At 39.4% G+C, this 20,842-nt stretch overlaps 1 protein-coding gene and 2 long non-coding RNA genes across 21 annotated transcripts in view; 1 reads left to right on the forward strand and 2 right to left on the reverse strand.

Moving 5' to 3' along the window:
• LOC116428938 (uncharacterized) overlaps positions 1-20,842 on the reverse strand; it is a 333,442-nt gene that overhangs the window by 234,475 nt on the left and 78,125 nt on the right. For 3 of the 5 annotated variants that reach the window (XR_012998187.1, XR_004235394.2, XR_004235393.2), the window contains exon 2: positions 18,547-18,632. The exons of the other annotated variants lie outside the window; for them this stretch is intronic. This is a non-coding gene — a long non-coding RNA (uncharacterized LOC116428938). The remainder of the gene's footprint in view (positions 1-18,546; positions 18,633-20,842) is intronic. 5 annotated transcript variants of the gene reach the window in all.
• The window catches only part of LOC116428922 (protein muscleblind), a 438,439-nt gene that overhangs the window by 210,261 nt on the left and 207,336 nt on the right, over positions 1-20,842 (forward strand). The gene's annotated exons all lie outside the window — the stretch shown is intronic.
• On the reverse strand, positions 1,249-4,070 carry LOC116428939 (uncharacterized). The gene is made up of 3 exons (XR_004235395.2): positions 4,001-4,070; positions 3,814-3,869; positions 1,249-2,378 (listed from the first exon to the last, which is right to left on the reverse strand). It is a non-coding gene; the product is annotated as an uncharacterized LOC116428939 (long non-coding RNA).

Below are 20,842 nucleotides of genomic sequence, written 5' to 3' on the forward strand. Positions count from 1 at the left end.
ACTTTATTATCTGAAATTTTTGAAATTAAACTCCATAGCCAACAGGTTAATTATGCATTCGGGTGAGTCGCATTGATACGCTTGACGAATTGTGGCGAATTTCAGAGTGAACACATTGCGCGTAATGGAGAATCTTGCGTTGTCGCGAACAAATGATTTAATTACTGAAGCAGCAGATCAGTAGTTTCTCCTTTTCGATGATCTGAACAGACGATGTGTAATTTGTAATTCTCTGTATTTCTCTGGAATTGATTATTTAAATATATTGTTCTTACTGTTTTCATTAAGCATTCGCAGTCGAGGGAACTTTCCTGATACTTTCAATATTTCCACATTCCTCTCGACTTAATTATCAATGTTCTGATAATTACACGTAGCAAATCTTACTTAATACCAAACCCAGCCGAATCATCGGTATTGTGGTATTAAATGGTGTTTAAACATGTTTTATTTTTGAAAAACACAAAAATCCTTAAGTAGTTTTTTCGAAGCTAGGAGATTGAATATTGAAGACTTTCACGAAGTTCTTTGCGAAATTGCGCCTTTAACACATTGCGTACTGATGAGAAATCTCGTTTTTAATAAAGACACTTAGCTATGCAACTTTGCTAACTACCAGAGCATTTAAAGAAACTTTCAATTCGATTCGAATTGATTACAGCTTCCAAATAGAGAATTTTCAAAGCTCATTCTAGACTTTACAGTATATTCCACGCGCCGCCATCTTGGCTCGAGATTTCTCAGACTGCCATTCGTTCGGCCATATTGTACAGTCCGAGCGCAGCAACGCGAACGGCTCGAGTGGCAGCGGTTTTTGGTCTCGTTTGATCCTCGAAAATTCCAGCGAACACGTAACGTTTCCAGCAGTTCGACTGGCCGGTCATCGAGCGAAAATCCGATTACCCGGCGAACGCTGCCGGAAGTGTATCGCGAAGTTTACATCAGCAAAACATCTCGAATCTAGTAAAGTTTAACTGCAATTCCCGGCGGTGAACTCGCCGGAACATACGGAGGAACGCGGCGTGATTCCATTAGAGCGGCGGCGGCGCATTACCACAAATTTTCAAGACGCTGTTTGCGGTTGCTCGAGTGCGCCGGAGAGCATTTAAACGTCTTTCCGATTCAAGGAAGTCGCGGCGCACTCGACGTATCGAGCACGTTCGCGCACCGATCCCGCCGATAATTGCCGGTTCATACATTAATGAAACTTCCGAGGAAAGTCCGACCGGTCTAATTAGCATTCGCCTTTCCGTCGTCCACTCGAGTCATGTATCGGGAACTTGTTCAATTTCACTTTTCTATGGGATCATGTAGTGGCTGAGACGACAAATTTTCTGGTTTCTATGAACCTCTTTCTATGAATTTAATGGATACGATAGAGGTAACAACTTGACTTAGTTATTATTACAACTGTTTAGGTTCTAATGCAATGGAAATCATTTAGATTGTTTGAGGAATTTGTAGGAATTCATTTAGATTGTTTCTTTATGGTGGCACGAAGTTGAATAGAAACATATTCAGTCAAATGGAATAATACTTGTCCATGTACCTAATCTTGGCTCTTAACCTTTTGAACTCTACGCACTGTCTAATATGATATCTTACTGGTGTTTCTTTTGTCCGCGTGGAATTCCGTTAATACTCTTTGAAAAGTGATTGGAGATTCAACGAAAGTCTACTTCTGTGTAGACTTAGTCTCTCAGTTTTACTTTTACTTAGTTTCTTAGACTTACTGTCTTAGTTTGTGTATTTGCGTCTTGAATTGAACCGCATACTTATGAGTTCCTTCGTTTCCATCGAGAATAACTATGAGGCACCGGTGGTACACGTGTTAAGCAATTGATACATCCTCCGAAGCTTTTCCTCCGAGGAACGAGATTGTTTACGTTTCCCTCTAAATAGTGAATGCTTCCGAAACAGAACGACACGAAGCGACTCGAGCGTCGGTTCAATATTTACGCTAGAATTTCATCTTCCCTCTGCGCTTTGCTTGTGAAGATCGTAGATTGCTCGGAGCTTTTTTCCATCGACAAATCTACGTTTCACTTCGGAATTCGAAAAGATCGTACACGTTGGAGCACTGCGCACCTTCCATTTTGTTCCGCGGTCCTTAGCTTCTGAAATTAGAAAACTTTTTATATACGCCAATTTTTAACCGGCTCGCCCTCCTCGCCGGTAATTACTTTTTAAGCTTCTCTTTTGCGTATTATCCGAGCCTCTGGCCGCCGAGCACTCTCGAATTTGTATCGCCGCGAAGTCACTCAACTTTCTGCTGATTCGTCATCGAGATTATCTACCGATACCAACGGATGTTCCTCGATCTTCAACGATTGCGGACGAATTTCGACGTTTGAGATGGAATCTTCAGATTTGGAAGACTGAGTAGATAAATGATCTAATTAATCGAGCGAGGGATCAGTTTCCCTTTTTCTATTAATTAAGCAATTGACGTGTAGTTTAGTTTCATATGTCGAAGGTTGCATTAACCCCTTGCACTTAATTTAACTAAATTAATGTAATTTGTACGTCGACATCAGATGAAATGCTCGTATTTGGAAGACGACGTATTTGTAATTACTTTCAAAAATTCGGAGTGCAAAGGGTTAACCCCTTCTCCTACAACGAGTCAGACTCGTGGTGAAGATTTTCAACATGATTCAACAGTTCATTCGACTTCAAAGTAAATATTATTCCTCTCTAATCAACTATTACACATAAAAGGAAATATAGGCACAATATATGCTAATTTTTAGCCGTATCAATCAGAATTGAGAAAGAAATCATAGTTCAAGGAGTTAACACTAGAACTACCAAGCACTTAAACTGACTTTTGAAAATTTCATTATAAAAACTGTGGATTCATTAAGATTTGAATTGGTTTAAATTTCAGCTTAGGTATTACTTCAGCTTCTTTTATTTCTTTCTCAACTGTGATCGATACGAATACTTTGATTTGAGTTTTATTCCGGATACGCATCGAAAATCGAGAAGGTACGCCGTAACAACGTCCATCCTCGAAATGTTTTTTAAAACGAAGAAACACTCGGTTCAGCGTCGCAGAGCCCGCGAAAGGGCTCGCAAACGATGTCCTTACGTCGCCGGCCGAAGTCCTCGAAACGTTACGCCGTCGTGGGCAAATTTACTATGCAAATTAGAAGATGTATTTCTGCGCCCGGCGAAAATACCGGCGAAAGATCGCGGCAAAAAAACCAGTCTGCCCCCGCCCGGCCGGAACGTCTGCCTCGTGAAGAATAATTACGTAATCACGAATGAAACGCCGCTCTGCCTCTTCCTCCTCCTCGTCCCTCGAGACCGCCGCAAAAAGTCGCCGGGACACAAAGCCTGCCGGACTTTAATCCGTGTGTTTTTGCGCGAGCAACCGAAAATTTCGCTATAAAACTACTCGGTCTGGGAACACGTAAAAAGTAAACTCGAGATACGAATCGAACTGGATCCTGGGAAAGTTGAGGAAACCGATGATGAGGAAATATTATTTATCTTTTGTTGGTCGGTTTTTAATTGAAAGGACGCGTTGAAATGAATGTTGAAGGACTTTGAAATGAAAATCTTCGGCAGATGAAGCTAAATTACGTAATTTGTGAATTGATAGGAAAGGAAACGTAGGGATCTCTGTTGACTAATTAGATCATTCGTTCGCGAGCTACTCTAAATATGGAAATTTCATCTCGAAATGTCGACATTCGTCTGCAGAGGGTCAAAGAAATCAGCAGTGAGTCATTTTGACCAAATTACCATACTTTACATTAAGCAATGTGTGCAATAATAATAATAATAATAATAATGAGCATTTACCAGTTACTCTGAGTAAAGCAGTCGTCAAGATAAGACTTTTCTCGAATTAACAGTATCTGTAAAGTATAGAAAAACAAAATAAACTCACCAGCAATAAGAAAATTTAAAAAGAGAGAAAAGAGAAAAATTTAAAAGACTTTTCTCGAATTAATAGTATCAGTGAAGAATATAAAAACAAAATACTCACAAGCAATAAGAAAATTGAGTTTTTAAAAAACTTATTTGGAAAACCGTGACAGAATTTCGCTCCGAAAGGGTTAAATGAGTCACACGAAGGAACACTGCAATTGAATCCGTTTGAAACGGTCCGAAGGTCGCGAAACGAGTGTTTCAAACGGCAGAAATTCTTCGATCGAGTTGAATCGAAGACGCGCTGAAAATTTCGAGATCTCCGATTAGTCGGTGTGTTCGCGCCGAGCTCTCTAAACGTGACGCAACAGCGAAATCCCCGAGATGCGCGCGTTTATCACGGCGATTACGACTTTTGTGTCGAGCCGGGGCAGTTATCTCGAGTATTTTCCATTTCGTTCAGTGGGCAAGAACGATAATCGAAGAGGAATTTCTGCTCCCTTTGAAATTATCACCGGCATTGAACCGACGCATCGGAGCACGAAGTAGACCGGACTGTAGGCGATTCGTTTGGAGAACAACCGCTTCCGTGTCATTTCGCGTCGGCAGCCACGAGCCGGCTATTACGAAACCGGAAGCGGCCAGTTGCGACACGACTCCGCGCTGCTGATATTTCATCGCCTCGTCGATTACGTTTTCTGGCCGATACAGCGCCGTGTTCGGAGAATTCTTTTACTTCGCGATTTAGCCGGACTTTTCGACCTATTTCCATGGAGTTTAGCTGTAATTTTAGAATACGCTCATTAAGAAAGCTCGATCGATGGAGAATATGTTATAGAATCGCGGTGATAGCTTTATTTGGTGAAATTTCAACTGGGAATAGAAAACTATTGCCATTTTCTTGGTGCGGGGGAGAAAGGAACCGATTCTAGCTAGAATTTTATAGAAAATCTGCAGAATGTGAGAATCAGCTGTAACGATAACGAACGCGACGATTAGAAATCATCTACAAAAATTATCTACAACAAGATCCTTCCATTATAATCCACCTAAGGTGCAAGAACTTGCCACGGAACGTACATCATAGCTTCACGAACACGAATATCAGTTTCACCCGCAGTACTTTATGTTCTCCCGGCGAAGTAACTTTTACGCGCAGCGTATTTTAAATTACTTTCAGAAAATATCTGCCGCGAGAATGGAAATTGTGCATGTCCGGGAAACTGCGTGGCAGCTCAAAATTCACTCCTCCGTTTCCGTTTAGGCACTTAACCCCTTGCCGAACAAATCGGAATCTTAGATTTATCTAAAATAGATTATTCTCAGTTTCAGAAATTCGTTATAGTACTCTAGTAAAACTATTTATTTTCAAAATCATTTCGAATATTCAATGCTTCGAAGATATCGATAATTGCTAAACAAAATCGAAAGTCATTTTGACTGGTACAGTAGTTCTAGTGTTAATCGATCATCGTTGAGAGATAAATCACAGGGCAAAGGGTTAAGTTCCCCAGTTTCTTGTATTTTCCCGAAAAGTTCACGGAAGTCGGCCAACGCGGAGAATATCTTTCGAATTCACGCGATGGAATCGGGGTAATTAATGTTACTGCGCGTTCTAATTTCAAAGGAGGGACAAGAGAAAGCCACGCGGGGCTCCCCTCGGGTGAATTGCCATTCAAAACGTTCGAGTAGAACGCAAAACGGGAACGGAGAAAACATGGTACATAAAGTCGGGATTGCTCGGTCGCGTCTGGCAGGTTTATCGACTAATTAACTGATAAACGCGGAGACCTTTCCTCGCGGGCACTGAATGATCGTGGGATTCTCGAAAACCTGGCTCGCTGTAATCTTTGAATTTCTATTGATTCGCTGCAGAAAGACCTTATCTCCTAGAAATATTCTTATTGAAGAATTGAATGCAGGTCGCTATGAACAGTTAATTGTGATTCTATGAGAAGATTACGTAATACGTTGCACATCCATTTCTACATCTACGAGGCACTGTTTCTACGTGGTGAATGATAACATTCCTGAAACGTCATTATTACTTTGTTAAGCGTGAAATTCTACTCAAACGCAGAGAACGAAGTGTTGAATTTCCTCTTAAACACCACAAGATGCGAATCAAAATGATACATATCTAATTCCTGTTGAAATGTAATAATTAAACTTACTCAAAAATCACTAAAGACTCACTCTAATCTCGAAACATCCTCCAATCGAACATCGCTGCTTCAAGCGCACTAGATTCCCTAATAAGACAATACCTTTGATCAGTACAGTTAATTTGAATAAATCGCAACTATTGACGTCTTTCACACCAACTAAAAACATCGATAAACAAAATACAAGCTGCATCTCCCTAAACAACCTAACCAAAAGCTAAACACAGCTCCATTCCGCTGCGCAAGCTAACGTAATCTTATCTTTCTGTTTCAGGTAAGTCGAAAGGCTCGACAATTAAAGCGAGACCGGTCTTTAAATGATGATCATCGTCATTCTGCAATAACCACGTAAATCGGAGCAGAACGAAAAGGTATGGAAGTTGATTAGGAACGGCGACTCGTGTAAACAACGCTCCGCGAACAGTCGTTAACGACAACTTAAGCTCGCGTCCGGAATAATGGATCGTACGGCTGTTCTGTTTAACGATATCCAGGTAATACCGGCGCCACGCTGCTCTATGGCCGTCGCTATAAATAAAAAAATCCAATTTTCTTCCACTTTGCTTCCTAAGAACCATCTGGTGTACAGTCTGCGAAAGCAATAGATTGCTTTGCTTCTGCTCCGCCGCGCGTATGAGCTCCCGGCTGAAATATAGAGTGAATGTAAAACAACGCCAACGAGCTCGGCGCAGTCTGTCAAAGGATCGGTACACTTTTCTGGCGATCGATAACACGTTGTACTGTTTACTTTCGATACTAATGTGTGACATTTTATTGTCAATTTGGAAGAAACGCAAAATTTTCTGTTCTACATGTGGAAATTTCGTTTGAAGGTAATTGATTGTAGCAAAGTAGTTTTGATCCGTAAGTAATGAACAATTATCAACAGTTTAGGAGACGCACCAAAATTTTCCTACATAAAGTGGAAACTGCATTTGAAGATTATTGATAATAGCAAAATAGTTAGTTTTTAAGTTTTCGTTGTATGATTGAATAGCATTAGAAATTTAACGACCTAACGTGTTACACGAGCGATCCATAAGAATCAGACAAATGAATCTGAAATCAAGGACATTAGATTTATTAGTTAGAAATTATAACGATCTAACGTGTTAGACAAACGATCCATAAAAATCACACTGGATCTGAAATCAAGAACATTACTCAGATTCATTAATTACAGTAGATTTCAGTAAAGTTTACAACGCAACCAACATATTTTCGTATAAACCTTCCAAGCGACAATAATTACAGCAAACGATCGCAGATAAAAATCATACTGTATCTGAAATCAAGGATAAGATTCATTAATCACACTAGATTTCTGAAAAGTTCACAACGACATATTTTCGTATAAACCTTCCATCGACAGTAATTACAGCAAACGATCGTTCATTATCCCGAAGCGTACACGTAAATATACACAATTAAAATCAGCGTGACACGGTTCGAAACAACGGTAACAAGAACAATCGACTCGCTGAACGATTCTCGTCGGCGTGCTCTTTAATCCGCGAGATAAGGTGGCGCGTGTCGCGCAGAGAGGACCGCAATGATAATAACGAAGTCAATTCCCCATGTCGGATCGTTAAAACTCCGTCAAACTGTCGAGGACACTCGAAACCGCGCGCGGCAGTTGTAATTGGGAAAAATTTAAAAACAAAACGTTACCACTTTGCCGGAGATAACGATCGCGCGTGCAACACACTCGTCGCGCGCGAGGATAGTGTCGGAGGGCCCTTCCGACCGTTTATTACGAACTATCGAAGTGTCGGGGAAATTCATTTTCCCGGCGACCACCTCGTTACCGGAATCCAAAATCGTAAGCAGCTTTAATTGAGCGCGAATCGGACGTCGCTGTCACGTTGACGAACTTCTGGAAAATTTGCCCCGAAATTTTCATGGTTTTTTGGAGCTATGATGGAGGTTGATTTTTTTAAAGTGTGAAAATAGTGATTTTGGTTGGAATTAATGTTATGAATTAATGTTAGAGTAGTAATTGGACCGGATTATCGATGTTACATTGCGAATCGAACGTCGCTGTCACGTCGATAAACTTCTGGAAAATCATTTTCCTCGAAATTTTCATGGTTTTTCGGAGCTATAATGGAGGTTGCTCTTTGTAAAATGTGAAAATAGTCGAAATTTTGATTGGAATTAATGTTAAACTAGTAATTGAACCGGATTATTACATTGCTGATTGGCTGATTTTTGGAAAACTGAATTGTGCTGGCAATTTTCAGTGAAAAAGAAACTCAGATATATTGTTGTAATATATTTTAAATGGATAATTAATTCGAATCAAGTTTAACACGTTGAATGTCGATTTCATAGTGCAAAATCTACAAAATGGAGGAAATATAATGTTAAATGTTCGACGAATAAATTAGAGCGATCGGTCGAACGTAGTAACGAACGTAGACGATTAAAAGTATTTAGCTATCCTCACCGACGCACATTTATTTTATTACCCGCATTAATTCGACGAATTCGAATTCGTCTAAAGGTTATCCCGGAATACTTCCGTGCCTCTGACATTTCCACTTTATAGCCGCAAAACGACAAAGAATGCGAAACGAAAACTTGAGGAATCCGCGGAATGCGTACAGCGATCAAAGGCGCGCGGAATAAAAACCGATGTTACGGACACAACGTATTCCTCCCTTTTTCTAAATTTATTTAAACCTTTGCACTCGAAAGTTCTTCAATGGAAATATTCAACACTTTTTAACGAGATATAGGTGATATTGTTTGAAACTGATTTAACGATGATTCACAGATAAATTAAGCAAAGGGGTTATTTCGATATTTCATGTAACGAAGTTTAATTTGAAATATGAAATATTCAAATTCCTTTGTTGTATCGAATCAAATGACTGAGAGTCAGAGTAGAAAGGGTTAATTATTTATTTAGTATCAGTTTCAGTCGATTCTGATTGCAGCAATGTTGCAATATTGCAGCAGTTATCAAATATTTTAACGAATCAAAGAAACTACCCCGAAATTATTCCATTTTCCCCAAATTTCGAGAAGGAATATTTCCAATACTGAGAAGGAAAATAAGATCGAAGGAATGTTACAATTTTTCATTTTCACTAGATACCATAAAAATTACAGTCGCTGATAAATTACAAAACACTGCAATAAACTAAAACTCTATTGTCCTACACCTCTCTGCTCAGATTTACACTTTCGAACTATTGTATTCATCACAGCAACGTACTCACAATCCGAGCAGTAAATAAAGTCAAAAACAGGAACCTCGATGGATCGAGCGCGCGAGTCGAGGAATACGCAGCGCGGATAACTCGCGATATTAGCGGAAGCAGTAAAAGTTGAATCGCATCGAGGATAAATAACAGCTGTAGCTGGTAAGCGGGAAATCGGTCGAAATAAGTTGCCGTCGAATTAAAATAGCCTCGATCCCCTTATCCCGGCCGGCGGCGCGGTCTCACGTTCGCGAAACGAGGTGAAACGAGGCGGAGTGGTAAAATCGCGCGCCCTCAAAGCGAAAATCACGTGGGAGACATAATAGGAATGTAGGTACCAGCGAAAGCACTATCCAGCGGAATTTTCAAACAACATAAGTTAGCCGGCAATATCTGGCCGGCACGTAGAGTGGCCGGAAAGAAAGTGCTGAATGCGATTCCGTCATTATTTTATTTCGGTCGACGGTATTGGAATATCCAGACGGCATCGGAACGCGCCGAGCCACTCGTTCTTCCTATCGACCCCGGGGACAAATAGCACCTTTCGCGCCCGGCCACTCTCGCCGCCATATTAACCTTAATTTCGGCCGGCCCCTGCCTGCCGAGAATCGAAACTGGCTACTGTGAACGATCGTTTCGCGCTCGCAACGAAATGTAGCTCCAAGGAAACTGGAAACCTCCCCGAGAATATTCTTGTACCTGCCGAGAATGAAGCTATTCCTGCTCTACATTGACTTTTCCGAGTTACCGCGCGCACGTGATGCAGGAAGAATGCCGGGAAACGTACGTTCGAGTTGCGCCGGGGTTTTGGAATTGGGGGATGCGTTTTTGTAGACCCGAGGCGCCTCTCAGTCGACAATCATTGATTTCACGCAGATAAATTGTAAATTGTGAAGCAGTCTCTTGAATAAACTTATAAAAATTGATTATCTGTCGTCCGTTTAACCCTTGGCACTCTGGAGGTGACTCTCAGTCATTGATTTGACGCAGCTAAATTAAAGTTTGAGGTTTAATATTCACGTCATCGTGAAGCTTGATACTAATTCTTTCATGAATTCTTTAGTTTTTCGCATAAACACGTAATTTTTTGTTTCGCTTTGATCTTTCATTAAAATATACTCTGCGTATTCGTCCTTCGACGAGTACACGCTCCATTTTTCGATTTTATTGCGGAACCAGAGGTTTTGCCAACTAAATTCCGCAGTTAACTGGTTAATATGAAATATTGAAGGAAATAGTGTCCTGCCTTAATGTATGCGCGACTTTTTGCCAAATTTTGGGAAATCTTGTCTGCAGCTCATTAGGAAATATTGAGCATTTCTAGTGAAAATTTGTGCAGTGCAATGGGTTAATTGAGTGAGCTTTTCTAAGAGGTCCGGCGCTTGTCTTAATTAACCCTTTGTACTCGAGAATATTTTTCTCAAGAAATGATCAGTATTTTCTGATGAAATATCAATGATTTTCTAACTAATATAAAGAAATAGCTTGTATAAATTCAGTGACAGAACTAGTTTATTTCGATACATCATAGAAAATTTTATATTGAATTCTAAATTTGATCATTTTGTTCGGTCAAATCAAATGGCGACTGAAATTCTCTGCAGGTTTTATATTTCTAAGAATCTTCTGCAATTAATTTATAACATGTAACAACGAAACACAAAATGTACCATTTACAAAAGAAGTAGCGTGCGTCTGAAAAGTTGAGCGTTTAGAAGATTAATATTACAAGTAATTAGTAATCGCGAACGAATCTCGAAACAAACATCGAAACGTTGGACAAGTAAAACACTAGTTAACACAAACGAACAGCGAAGTCGAAGACGCGATTCAGCGGAACGGTATAATTTTTCGTTCGCGAGTTCGCGAATCGGAAAACAACAAATAGTTTTCAATAAGGAAGTTCGCTGGTGTGGGTGCAGCTGCACGGAATTTCCGCGGCGGGAGTTTAAACGCCGAGGGAATAAAACTTCCGGCGAGTTTTTAAAACAGTTCCGCGCTTCCTGACGCTTAAAGACGTCGATTCTTACGCTCTGCTCCGGTAATGTTCCGAAGTAAACAACGTCCATCTTTCCAGATTACGGACGTTCAACTTGAAATATTAACCCTTTGACGATGATTCTCTAAATAATATAGAAGAAGGAAATTAACCCTTAACTCCATGTTTTGTAATCTATCAAAACTGCAACTAATTTTTATAGTATTCCTATAACATTTCGATCTATCTTCCTTCTCAGTGCAAAATTCGGATGTGTGGAAAATCGAATGATTTTAAGGTAGTTTCTTTAACTGTGTTTGACGAGTATACACGTCATCGTGAAGCTTGATACTAATTCTTCCATGAATTCTTGATTTTTTCACATAAACATGTAATTCTTCTTTGTTTCGCCTCGATCTTTTTCCGCTCCATTTTTCGATTTTATTGCGAAACCAGAGATTTTTCCAACTAAATTCCACAGTGAACTGGTGAAGATTCATTAAAGCATTTAATATTATAAGTGTTGCAATATTGGTGACAGAGTTCAAAGGGTTAAACTAAAAATCCCGCGTAGAACCTGTAGACCGATCGAATTCTCGAATGATGCTGTTAAGTGAATAATTTCGCGAAAGGTTGAACCAGAAACAACAGCGAACGCTACGTTTCCCGGGTGAAATTATATCCAGCCAGGGGACGTCAGATTTTCTAATTTGGTGAAATTCGAAGAGCGATCCTCCTCTCTGCATAAGAGCAGAAGGGTATCCCAGCGGCAGAGACAGTATATCATTCGGGCAAGTGAAAAATGTTCCTCCTCTTTCCAATTCTCCTTACTTCACGGCTCGCGATAAGAGTATTACCGGATGATATATCGCGGCGCGTGTTTACACGGATATTAAAATTATTTAATAAAAGTAGACGGCTCGCGCTCGGCATTATTAATACGCGGATAAATAATAAATCGAGGCCTCGACGTGTGAGCAATTCGGTTCATTTATTCGGTTGCCGAGCTGTCGAAACCTTCAAATTTTCAAAATTTTACAAGTTTATGTATTCAGTACTTGACTTTTCCAATGACGATTGTGAAGTTATAGGAAATGAAAATTTCTGGAAGGTTTGTTAACCCTTTGCACTCGAAAGTTTATAGAAGATTCTTTAGAATGAATTTAACAAGATATTATATATAAATTAAGTAACAAAACTATTTTGAATATTTCACGTACTGATGATAAATTTTATTCGAATGCAAATATTTTCTGCACATTAATCCTTTGCACTCGAGAATTTCGCTACATATATTCCTAATTTTCTAATGAAACATCAATGATGTTTTATAATTAATATAAATAATATAGAAATTAAGGGATAGAACTATTCTATTCTAAGTTCTTTCGTATCAAACAAAATGGCGAGTTGACACAATTTCTGTACTTCTCGAGAAATTGCAATTCTTATAATTAGAAATAAGTTACAGTGATTAGATTATCAATTCTCCAAATACAAAAATTTCATTTCCGAAATGTCGACATTCGTCCGAAGGTTGAAACGCTGCTGGCGTCTCGAGTCGCGCGGCGGCCATTTTTTCCCCGAGAAGACCGTAAGCCCGGTAAACAAAAGTCACGTTCGCATTTCCTCGATGGCGCGGCCATAATGGAGAAGTAACGGGGAAACGATTGCTCGCGGTGCTCTTAAATAACAGGTTTTTCGTTTAACGCCGGCACTGATCACGTTCTGTCACTTTGTATTCCGCGCACAATACGCCTCGGTAATAACAGATCGTTGGGATAACAACGTCTGACAATCGTTGCACTCGTGACACAGTAATTCCCGATGACAGCCGCGAGCCGACTATCACCGGATAATAAGTGCATCAGAAATGGAAGACGAATGTTCGCCGGATGAGTCAGAGGAATGCGAGAGAACACATGCGGAATTAACGGCTTAGGAGATTCCTCGATCTTCGATTGTTTCGTCTAATGATTCGGAAGAAAGTCGTAAGTAGGAATCGATCAAGCATATTGCTTAGTAACTACGTATAGTTAACAATAAACCGAGTAATTAAAACTTTTAGATTCTATAGAAACTTGTGCATGATTTACAATTCTTGCTGAATCAGTTTCTTGAATAATCTCATAGTAATTAATTATCTGTCTCTCAGTCGCCAATTGATTTGACACAGCTAAATTAAAGTTTGAGGTTTAATATTCAACTTTGTATAATGCATTAATATGAAATATTGAAGGAAAATAGTTTCTAAAGAAAATATGTGCGACTTCTTGTCAAATCAATTTTGGAAAATCTCATCTGCAGCTCATTAGGAAATATTGAGTATTTCTAGTGAAAATTTGTGGAAAGGGTTAAGCTTTGTGTAATTCATAAATAAGTGGAATATTGAAATAATTAATTTATGTGTGTTCTCTCAACTAATCTACAACTGAAAAATCTTGAAATCTAACGAAACATGTCCGAGTGCAAAGGGTTAATAGGTCGGCTGAATAAACTATTCGAAACTGCCATGGTTTTCTTTGCAATTAGAGGATTCTTCACGGAAATTCCTTCTATATCGTTCATACAATAGAATGCTTCGATGTACACGAGAAAATGAATTTCCAAGTTTATGTTAAAAACGCTGTGACCCAGATTCGGGTGACGCAGTCAAAGTGTTAAAGCGTAAAGGATTCCCCGCGCTATTTTTATGACCTCGCGAGGTACGTTTCGCAGCGGAGTTTCATTAGATTATTCTTTTTATGTTTCTCGATTAAAGCTTAAACGCGTTTACAGACTTCGTATTATAATTTACTTTCCATCGAAGGAAAATCCAGTTTCGCTTCCAGTTGTTGTAGAAATGAGAGACGCGAAGTAACGAAATGTAACGAAGACGCGTGAAGGAGATAGTATAACGAACAAAGTAGTGCGCTTTCCGATCGAATTACGGAAACCGTAAAATGAACTGATTAATATCTAGAACCGACGATAATCGTCTCCGTCTCGAATTGCCAATCAGTTGCTCGCGGAGAAAGTTTATCGGTAAGTAGGCTGTCGATGTTTATGCGTTCTAATATATTCTTTAATTCGCGCGAGTCGACTGTGAAATGAATTTTGTGTGATACAGAGTCTATTAACCCTTTGAACTCTCCAATATTGCAGCAGGAATAATATTAATTGAAGGGACTACCCTGAAATTATTCCATTTTCCACACATCATTCAAACGCACACCAAAACATTCTTATTTCTGAATAATTCAATACTTCCTGAATTTGAAACAAGCTTTAAGGATAGAATTCATACTTTCAAACAAAAGATATTAAATATTTTATTTCTATCCTAGTCGAAAACGTAAAAATTCAAACAAATTCCATGGGACTCAGCGAGTTAACCCTTATCGGACGAATGTCGGCATTTCTGAGATGAAACTTCCATATTTGGAATACCAAGTCGCAAACAAATGATTAAATTATTATTACTGCGCGTTCATCTAACTGAATGTCATCGCATTAGGCAGCATTTTCAAATAATCATCGTTTAATTCAAGGAACTATAGTAATTCGATTTCAACGTGTTAATCTTTGACGAATGTCGGCATTTTTTAGATGAAACTTCCATATTTGGAATACCAAGTCGCAAACAAATGATTTAACTACTTAAATAGCAAGAAATCATTACACAGTTTCCTCATTCTTTATGATTTAAGTATTCAGCGTTTAATTTAGCAGAAATTTTAATTAACAATCTTCGTCCAAGAGTTAACTGGCAGTCAATGTCGAACAATTTGGTATCGAGCATTAGTAGTGTCACCGCTAAGAGGACCTACAATTCAGATAAATTCGTTTAACCCTTTGAACTCTGTCTCCAATATTGCACCAGTTCTAATATTAAATATTTCAATAAATTTTAAGAAAACTGAGATTATTAGATCTCCTAAATATACAAAGTTTGTACTAAAAAGGGGATTAAAGGTCTAGAAATATTATTAATTTTCAGTACTACTATAAAAATTGGTAGTTGACATATCACAAAATGCGGAGTGCTAAGGGTTAATGAAACCTACGCGATCGCAGCGAGAAAGCTCTAAGGTTTTTTTGCGGATCGAAGGGATCGGTTCCACCGTCTCGTTCGCTGCTGGCGTCCGGAACGATCGAGATATCCTGCGGCTCTCGGTCATGTCAACCCACCGAGGGCGCCCCATTGTCCTGTACCTTTCAGCCTTGCTAATGAAGTAATGGAAACGCGCCTTGAACTCCCTTTTCACCGCAGTACGACGCTCGTTTTAATCCCCCGCCTCGCGCTGCTTCTGCTTTCTTCCTCGTCTCTCGTCTACCGCCATTTTCTTTTCCCTCCGCAATTACATTGGTTTCAGCAAACGCATTAGAACCACCGTTGCCTCACTCTCGTAACCTCGTGTCGCGTGATACACGCCACTGACGTATTTCCTACTAAAATCTGCCCTTTTATTACAACCTAGGAGAATGTGGACGTATCAGATACTGATTCGCCATCTTGTTTCGATGACCCTTTGCTGAGTTTCGATGCTTTGACGAGGTGACATCTTGTTTGTGATGAGTTGTGAATAAATGGTTTAATTACTTTGTATTGTTTAGAGATTTGATTTATATTTCAGAGAATCTTCGGAGGGTTAAATGTCAAGTGAAAATCGAAGTACTCTTGTTTCTAATGTAAGAGGAAGCCATTTGGAACCAATGATTAGGCAATTAGCGCCAGTATACGACTTTTAGTGTTCTATAGCATTCTGTCTAAGAAATCATTTAAACCTTCATTACTTTCCCTTAACCCCTTGCCTTAGAATAACGTGTGAGACTCGTGAAGATTTTAAATAGAATTTAACATAAATATTACTCAAGTACTTTGAATTATAATTACATATTATTCTTCTATTATCAATAAATATTAGTGATGAAGCTGTATCGATCACAGTTGGAAAATAGATCATAGGGCAAGGGGTTAGCAACCTACCGAGTAGTTCAATTGAATTTTGAAATTATAGAAACTCCGAGAGTGCATCTGTCGAGATATCAATTGATTTGCAATTCAGTTTGCTGCTGAAATTTATAATTATTATTATTAGTAGTATGCTCCAATATTGCACCAGGAATAATATTACAATTATTAGATTTACACATCCAAATTTTGCACTAAGGAAAAGGATCTAAGAAATGTTATATTTCTCATTTTACTATAAAAATTAGCAGTTGCTGATCACAAAACAACCAGCTAAGGCTACGTGAAATATTTAAAATAACTTTGTTTCTTAATTTATACATTTCTCTATTTGTGGTTTTAAAGAATGTTTGGAGTGTTAAGCTTCTATGCAGTGATTCTCAATTTCCAAAGAAACTCCAGTCTGAAATTTCATGCAGCAATCGTTAAGAACATTAAGCAACCAACTTTCTATCCTACAGCTCACGCTGCCCGTTTAAATAGGAAATTCGCCGGTGCCGTGTTTTACGATAATCAATTAGAACGATATGACGTGGCAACATGGTTTTTCGTTCTCCGGCGAATCGCAGAAAGTAGATTGGTTGTCGGACGAGTATCAATTCCGAAGAGAAATGGTTACGACGTTCGTGACGCGCGGTCGTTCTGCAAGATGGTAATCTATAATCGGCAGTCTGCATTCTGTATTCTGTATTCTCCGACGTGGCCGGCGACACTGTATGTATGTCCGACGAATCCTGCATTCTGCTCTAGATCGCGCTCATTTCCACGTTCTGCCATCGCGTTAGCGTCGCACCGATCTTTCCTGATCGAAGCTTCGTCTCGATCCACGATTCGGGATTTACACTATGGAGAGTACACACTGGAGAACGTTGCTTATTTGGTAATGATGATGCTGTTTTTGAGACGAGTCTGTTCTTTGATTTACATTTCGATTTTCCGGGAAAAAACCCTTTGCGGTTAAGAGGTGACTCACCACTTGATGTGACTCAGTGAAACTATAGAATGTGATATTTAACGTTAAACTTTGTATAATGTCTCGATACGTGTATCATTAGAATAAAAGCTTTGTTCCTCAGTGTACTGGTGATTTCGAATTAGTCTCAATCATCGTCTTCGTCTCGCAAAGGAATGTTAACCCTTTGTTCGAAGTGCTCTTGGTTTCTCAGTTTGAGGTTCACGTCGACGTTAGTTCATTCAATTGCAGCTTAAGACGATTTATTTATTTATTCAAGAATATTTAGGAGTCATTGAGATGTTACCTTTAAATGGTACAATTGTGAGACTACAAATAAATGTAGAGGAAATTGTTGAAACAGATGGAGCTTGCAATAATTGCCTTAACCACTTGCGCTGGAAATGGATTTACAGATTCGACAAAGTCTCGCGCGAATTTTGTTGTTACCTATTTTACGCAGATGTGCAAAATTTCATTTGTTAATCATTTTGTATAGAGTGATGCATTCCGAAACAATGTAATATATGCGATGCAACAAGATTATCAATGTGTGAAAAGCATCGTTGACCATTTTGAAACAGAAGCGTCTCGCGCAAGAGGTTAAAACAACGTGCCAGACTTCGCGGTGAAGATTTTCCAATTCAAAGTAACTATTATTCTTCTGCAATGAATTATTATACTTAAAAGGAAACATAGATATGGAGTATCCCTCCAATTAGTCGCGGAATCTGGGAATTATCGCGTTGAAGAGATTCTTTAACGACAAAACTGGCGAATGACAAAACGCGAGATGACTGATGGATAAAGAAATGATTCTTTAACCCTTCGACGATGAATGTCGATATTTTGACGAGACGAAACATCTGTGTTTGGAGGACTACGTCGCGAACGAATGACTTAATTACTCAAACAGTAAGAGAGCGCCTAGTTTTCTTTCTTCCTCTATAAATCTAAACAGGTTCGTCCGTCAGTCCACCCAAGTTCGAAGGCTTAGCGATACAATAAAATTGTTCCGCGACTTCTTGATCTCCAGCCACACGGGATCTCGAGTCGAGCGTCGGTCGTGCGGGGGTCGAGAGGTCGGCCAGGGGTAAAAGGCTTTCGGAGATTTCGAGTGGTAATTTATTTCCGGCGGTGAGGACCGTCTGGAGAGTGTGGCCGGGCACGACAAAAGAAAACTATCTTCCCGAGTCTCGTCGATGTGTCGTTTTCGTTTTCCGGCGCCGCTCCCTCCCGCGTCCCTTCGCTAAGCTCCTTCCTCTCGCGGCTTCGCCCACGGTCCTCCTCCTCCTAAGATTCTAAGGGACCGCCTCTGGACTTTGTCACCGCAAATTAGGATGAAAAATCAGCCGGCGCTGCACGCTCCATTAAAACTCCCGGCCGGGCTTTCAACTTCCACGCACGCGGAAACTTTCCGTTTGTATTGCTCCGCGTTCCTGGATTATTCCGGATCTTGTTCTCCGGGAAACTTTGTCGGTTGGTATCTCGCCTGGAACAAGGAATCGCGGGAAATAATTTTTCTGAAATTCGGAATCGAAGTAATAAGGATTATTCATTGTTTTTCGCGTTTCGAGGATTCTTCCTGTTAACCTTTGATTTCTTTCTGAACTCTGACACAGCCACTTTATCATTAACCCTTTGCACTCCAAAGGTGCCTCTCAGTCACCACTCGATTGGTGCATCAAAATTGTAAAATTCCGTATTTAACATATCTATATCTCATAAAAATAAATTGAATATTTCTAGTGACAAATTTTTGGAGTGCAAAGGGTTAATTTCTTAGAAAAAGGGAAAAATTCTAGGCGTACGCTATGCATAGAAAAGTATAATAATTTATTACAGAGAAATATTCACTTTGAACTCGAATGAACTTTTTCATCGTGAGTTTCACTCGTTGTTATAGGACAAGGCGTTAAAGAATATATGTTACCAACGATTCATTTAGTAATTCATTTAGTAATTGTCTTCCATTATGCGTGTTTATTCCATAGATTTACCTAAACAATTATGTACGTAACTTCTGCAGGTTTCAGCAACATAGTGACGCTTGAATAATCGAAATTATCAAGCAATCCTAAGTCTGGTAACTTAAGTTTTCAATTGCCAAGTCAACAGAAAAGAAATGTTCAAAACAAGTGATCAACAAGGTAAATTAGGTAACAGCGTTTCTGCGCTAATTTCGCATTAGTCAACCGATTTTCGGCACGTAAGTTTCCCAGCTAAGACTGCGAACTGCGAGGAAACAGCTAGAGCAACAACAAAATGTAAAATGCTCCTTCACCATTGAGCTGCCGATGATACTCGTAAAACGGTCGCATTGTCACGTCCGTTAATTAACATAGGGAACGCGTGTCGGCCGACAAGCAATTTATCGAGACAATGAACTAATTACTTTCCGTCGTGCGGGGACAATAGTAATACCCATTCGTTGGTATGTTAAGCGATGTATCTGGTCCATTGTGCCGGAGCATAATAGATATTATGTCACGCGGAAAATGCCTCCGCGTCGTTTGTCGAGCCGCGACCGTTTCAGCGTTCTTTTCCCTGCAAATGGGAGTGTCTTCTGGCCTCATTGCCAAGGACGGCCGTCACGTTCGCAGTTTTATCGTCACCGCTGACGAGAACGCCAGACTAGTGCACGGTAAATAAAAATGAGCCTCCGTTTTATCTCGAAGTCGCTTCATACTTTTATCGCCGCCCTTATTCCATCGCACGCCGATCTCACGCACGATTTTACGCTCCGCGTCTGTCTGTTCTTTTGTCACATTTTAAACATTGTGGTATTATGTTGATGTTACGTTATAACATGTAGCTGTTACGTGCTGGAGTTGATTGTTTATACTGAATACCGAATGTTCCGAGTTAGCAAGAGTAGGATTTCGATGAATTTCAGGGTGTTAGCGTTGCACGTCATGAGCGTTACCAATTAATCCCCTCGTGTTTCATGATAAATACGTTATAATAACGATCTGATGCAGTCTGTAACTGCGGAACGAAGTGCTGGCGCATCAGGAATGTTTCAGAACGAAATTTGTTTGTTTCGAGATATGCTCTCGACGAACTTCTGTGGAACTGCGAGAGTCGGTGGGATTAACCCTTAGCAGGGTGTTTTGTTAGCAACTGCAACTAATTTTTATGGTATTCCTAGCGAAAATGAGAAATAACATTTCGATCCAGTTTCTTTCTTAGTGCAAAATTTGGAAAATTTGAGATTCGTTAAAATATCTATTATTCCTGGTGCAATATTGGAGACAAAGTTCAAAGGGTTAATAATAACAAATTTCGCATATCTATACTATATGTAGCATGATCTATAGATCACTGGGAACATACAAATTTTATAAATAATTTCTCGTGGCAGTGCAATCACAGAGCATTTTGTAAATGTTGAAAACTTTGAATGAAGTATGAATTCTGATTCAATTTATTCGTTCTAACTACTAACTCATGTTTCTCCTAATCAGTAGATACATTATTTATTAACCCCTAGCACTCCATGTTTTGTAATCTAGCAACTAATTTTTATAGTATTCCTAGAGAAACTGAGAAATGCATATTTCTTCGATATTTTATTTTCCTTAGTGCAAAATTCGGATGTGTTGAAAATGTAATGATTTTAGGGTAGTTTCTTTAATACTAGAACTATCGTACCAGTCAAAATGACTGGTTTCGATTATTATTAAATGTCCAATATTAAAT

The sequence above is a fragment of the Nomia melanderi genome, chromosome 1 (assembly GCF_051020985.1).
Source record: "Nomia melanderi isolate GNS246 chromosome 1, iyNomMela1, whole genome shotgun sequence".
In the NCBI taxonomy this organism is placed as follows: Eukaryota; Metazoa; Arthropoda; class Insecta; order Hymenoptera; family Halictidae; genus Nomia; species Nomia melanderi.